Below are 5,485 nucleotides of genomic sequence, written 5' to 3'. Positions count from 1 at the left end.
TCAATCATATTTGTTTACTGCTGTGTGTAATAGGCTCTGCATCGGCAAGCTAGCGATGCTTTTGTGAATATTCATTTGTGACATCTTGATTATTTATATACATTGAACCACGATTTAGGCTACATCTAGCTAGCTAGAAAGAAAGATCCCAAGCTAGGGAGGAATAAAAAACAGCTATGGCTTATCTTCCTAGTTAGCGAGCGATCTATCCATCTGGCTGTCTCGCCAGCTCAATATTTCTTATTTTGCTAGTTAGGGAGCTAAAAATATATCTACCTATGTCATGCTTATCTACTTCTCTACATATATTTATTGCCAAATGGTTTGCTGTCCGTTTCACTAGCTAGTGGTACTGATATTAGTCCACCGAGATGAGCACTAGCTATCTCTATCGCTATCTTAATCTGTAGGGAAATTGGCAATTTAAATGTTTCGCTAACTTACATACACCAGACTAAATAAATGCTTATTGACGGAGTAATGACTAAGCGTATTTCATTCACAAAAAGATAAGCTAACCAGTTGATGCTACCATATGCATTAGGGGAATGTATGTTATAGATCGCATCATAGCAACCAACAGATAAAGCTTGGCAACCACGCTGTCGACTTGACGCTAACTTACGCATGAGGGGAACGTAACTGGAAACCGGAAACGTGACCCTGGAGGGGATAAGTTTTATAAGGGGGGTAGAATTTGTTGTGACAAGGACAGTCCCCTGCAGCTCATCTGACCTGTGACTGGCTGAGTGAGTTGGGCCGTGATTGGCTGAGCGAGTTGGGCTGTGATTGGCTGAGCGTGTTGGGCTGTGATTGGCTGAGTGAGTTGGGCTGTGATTGGCTGAGTGAGTTGGGCTGTGATTGGCTGAGTGAGTTGGGCTGTGATTGGCTGAGCGAGTTGGGCTGTGATTGGCTGAGCGAGTTGGGCTGTGACTGGCTGAGTGAGTTGGGCTGTGATTGGCTGAGCGAGTTGGGCTGTGACTGGCTGAGTGAGTTGGGCTGTGATTGGCTGAGCGAGTTGGGCTGTGACTAGCTGAGTGAGTTGGGCTGTGATTGGCTGAGTGAGTTGGGCTGTGATTGGCTGAGCGAGTTGGGCTGTGATTGGCTGAGTGAGTTGGGCTGTGATTGGCTGAGTGAGTTGGGGCAGTTGGGTGCAGTCTGAGGGTTAATTTGGATGTTGATGGGCTGTGACACAGTTCCCATGTCCAGGTCCCTCTCTGCACATGTGCAGTGACAGCATCCCCGCCCCCCCCCCCACCCTCCACTGCCTGAGGCCCAGCCCGGCCCAGTTCGGGACAGACTCCCTCTGCCCTAATACGGGTCGTCGATGAAACCTGACCTAAATAAAACCGTCTGGATTCTAAGCAGGGTTCAACGTTGTCACCCAAACTCCCCCACCTCCTCTGCACAACTGACTGGATGGAAACCAACATTCAGCAAATAAACCTTCGCTTGTCATCATCCCTTTCATCACCTTCAGCCAGCAGCAAAAAACAGGACAAGATTTCCACGCTACAACGCGCTGAGGCGTGTCCTGATCTCATATGGGGGGGGGGTGATGGAACCTGCTGTGGGAGGGCAGGAGTCCTGCGGCTTAACATTTTATAAAATATAGAAACAAAGTTCAAGAACGCAAATGGTCTCAATGCTCATTGTAAGGGAAATGCCAGTGGGAATAATATTTTCTCAAATATGGTATTTGTTCATATAAAAAAAGACAGATTGCCCCTTTAAGTGATCAATTGAAGAAAGAGGACTCGTCTCACCTGGCACCGGGTGGGGGGGGGGGGGGGGGGGTCCAATTCAACATCCGTTTTTCTTTCCCCTCTCTCCTCTCTCTCAGCCAGCTTAGAGCAGTAAAACATTCGCCCTCAGAACAAGGAGCAGCTTTTGTATTGATCATGAAAAGGTGCCATCGGTGTCTCGGCTTGCAGCGGAGATATTTGTACAAAGTGTTCCCCACGGACACATGAATATGGAGAATCTAGATCATCAGAAAATGAGAAAGTAAGTGCCTTGCAAAAACAAAGCTGGTGGAAGAGCCAGCTAAGACTTTTATAAGTGCAGCCAGAGCTTTTATCACTTACAAGGACAGTCCGAAAAGTGACACGTCACGCGCCCCCGTTTTCATCTTCCTGTTGCTCTGTTTCTCTGTATTCTCCATGTTCCATGTACAAGTCCATGTTCCGTTTGTGTTTTTATGGTTACACGGAACCTGTTCCCAAGTCACGCCCCCCTCACCTGTTACGTGTTTCCTAATGGGTAATTACGCTCACCTGAATCCCATTGTGTCTTGCTACCTGTGTATATAACGTCCATCTCCTGTTACCAGCTCCCATGTTCCTCTTGCCTGTTCCCTGTGCCCTGCTTACCTGTTTGTGTGTCCGGCTTTACCTGCTCCTGTGTTGGTGTTTACCTGTTCCTGTGTTGGTGTTTACCTGTTCCTGTGTCATGTCAATAAGAAATGTCTCCTTTTTATTTATTTATTTTTTATTTTTTATTTCACTTACTCTTGTTTTATATAGGATTGTATTGTATTGTACTGTTTTGTATGTACATCTGCACTGTTTTTACTTGCACTAGCCTCACCTTTATTATTTATTATTTATGTGTATTTTTTACTTGCCTGACTGGAAGAGAACGCACAGGAATTCCAATGTACCTGTACTGTATTGTACCTGTGCAAATGGCAATAAAACTCTATTCTATTCTATGTTTACCTGTTCCTGTGTTGGTGTTTACCTGTTCCTGTGTCATGTTTACCTGTTCCTGTGTTAGTGTTTACCTGTTTCTTTGTTGGGGTTTACCTGTTCCTGTGTTGGTGTTTACCTGCTCCAGGGTGGTGTTTACCTGTTCCTGTTTTGGTGTTTACCTGCTCCTGTGTTGGTGTTTACATGCTCCTGTGTTGGTGTTTACCTGCTCCTGTGTTGGTGTTTAGCTGTTCCTGTGTTGGTGTTTACCTGTTCCTGTGTTGGTGTTTACCTGTTCCTGTGTTGGTGTTTACCTGTTCCTGTGTTGGTGTTTACCTGCTCCTGTGTTGGTGTTTACCTGCTCCTGTGTTGGTGTTTACCTGTTCCTGTGTTGGTGTTTACCTGCTCCTGTGTTGGTGTTTACCTGTTCCTGTGTTGGTGTTTACATGCTCCTGTGTTGGTGTTTACCTGCTCCTGTGTTGGTGTTTACCTGCTCCTGTGTTGGTGTTTAGCTGTTCCTGTGTTGGTGTTTAGCTGTTCCTGTGTTGGTGTTTAGCTGTTCCTGTGTTGGTGTTTACCTGCTCCTGTGTTGGTGTTTACCTGTTCCTGTGTTGGTGTTTACCTGCTCCTGTGTTGGTGTTTACCTGTTCCTGTGTTGGTGTTTACCTGCTCCTGTGTTGGTGTTTACCTGCTCCTGTGTTGGTGTTTACCTGCTCCTGTGTTGGTGTTTACCTGTTCCTGTGTTGGTGTTTACCTGCTCCTGTGTTGGTGTTTACCTGTTCCTGTGTTGGTGTTTACCTGTTCCTGTGTTGGTGTTTACATGCTCCTGTGTTGGTGTTTACCTGCTCCTGTGTTGGTGTTTAGCTGTTCCTGTGTTGGTGTTTAGCTGTTCCTGTGTTGGTGTTTAGCTGTTCCTGTGTTGGTGTTTACCTGCTCCTGTGTTGGTGTTTACCTGTTCCTGTGTTGGTGTTTACCTGTTCCTGTGTTGGTGTTTACCTGCTCCTGTGTTGGTGTTTACCTGTTCCTGTGTTGGTGTTTACCTGTTCCTGTGTTGGTGTTTACCTGTTCCTGTGTTGGTGTTTACCTGTTCCTGTGTTCCCGGTTTGGGTTGCGTCCCGTCTCCAACCCTCCACCTCTTCACCTCCACCCAGCTCCTGCCCCACTGCACTGACTCCCTGATATCGACCCTGACTCACTCAACCCTGCTCTGCACCTCGCTCACTCTGCCTGATCTCCACTGCCCTGTTTGCCCGGCTTCTGACCTTCTGACCCAACAAATGTGTTCCATACTGTATCAGCATCACTTAAAGCTGAATCTAGTCCCACCCCCCAATTCCCATAGAGATCCATTCAAATGCAAAGAGTTTTCGTATCGCTTGTAGGACAACCTGAGAACAAGATATCCAGACTCTGGTGATGTTGATAGGTCACAGACATCAGTAAGTGGCATGCTAAGATGTGCAACAAAATTATTTATATGTATAAACTACTCTAATGTTTACATGGTGAAACAAAAATGTATAAAAATGTCCTTTATTAAAATCTGACAATGTGCATTTTAGCCACATGTAATTCTTTGATTACAAATCTGAAATTGGAGTACAGAGGCAAATTAATAATTAGGTCAATAAGGACAAGAATAGATCCAGGGAGAGAAACAAATCGTTCATTACTAAGGCGAGGACTGTTTCATGGTGCTTCCTAAACCCAGACTGAAAGCTCTCGTACACCTTGTTGGCCCAGAGGAAATACATTTCTTTTTTTAAGTTTAAGGAAGCAATATCTGCAACTGACATAAGATTTACACCTGACTGAATGTCCGGCATAAGCACTGAGTCCCAGGCGTGAGGTTGTTCTGCGGCCGGGCCCAGATCTTTCCGGATGGAGAGGGGACACAGTGCAACAGATACAGACTCCAGGGCCCTTCCTGGTCTGCTGGTCAGGACAACAGTGAAGCACTGGTGTTACAAAACCCCAAAAAGCATTTCCTGTTACCCTGGGGGGCCGTTAACACACCCCTCCAGCCCCACACAGAAACAGGATCTCCGTCCTGTCAGCCAAACTCCACGACACGGGCCACTTCCTCCCCTGAGCTCCACACTGAGCACCATCCTGCAATCAGTCACTCTCCACACTGACTGCGGCCTAACGCTGCTACAACCCTGCTACAACACGCCCAACACGCCCAACACTCTCACAACCCAGCTACAACACGCCCAACACTATCACAACCCTGCTACAACACGCCCAACACGCCCAACACTCTCACAACCCAGCTACAACACGCCCAACACTATCACAACCCTGCTACAACAAGCCCAACACTATCACATCCCTGCTACAACATGCCCAACACTATCACAACCCTGCTACAACATGCCCAACACTATCACAACCCTGCTACAACACGCCCAACACTATCACACCCTGCTACAACACGCCAAACACAATCACAACCCTGCTACAACACACCCAACACTATCACAACCTTGCTACAACGCTCCCAGAACACACCCAACACTATCACAGCCCTGCTACAACACGCCCAACACTCCCAACACTATCACAACCCTGCTACAACATGCCCAACAGGCCCAACACTATCACAACCCTGCTACAACACGCCCAACACTATCACACCCTGCTACAACACGCCAAACACAATCACAACCCTGCTACAACACACACAACACTATCACAACCTTGCTACAACGCTCCCAGAACACACCCAACACTATCACAGCCCTGCTACAACACGCCCAACACTCCCAACACTATCACAACCCTGCTACAAC

The sequence above is a fragment of the Conger conger genome, chromosome 15, assembly GCF_963514075.1.
Source record: "Conger conger chromosome 15, fConCon1.1, whole genome shotgun sequence".
NCBI classification, from domain to species: Eukaryota; Metazoa; Chordata; class Actinopteri; order Anguilliformes; family Congridae; genus Conger; species Conger conger.
This window is presented reverse-complemented; position numbering follows the sequence as displayed.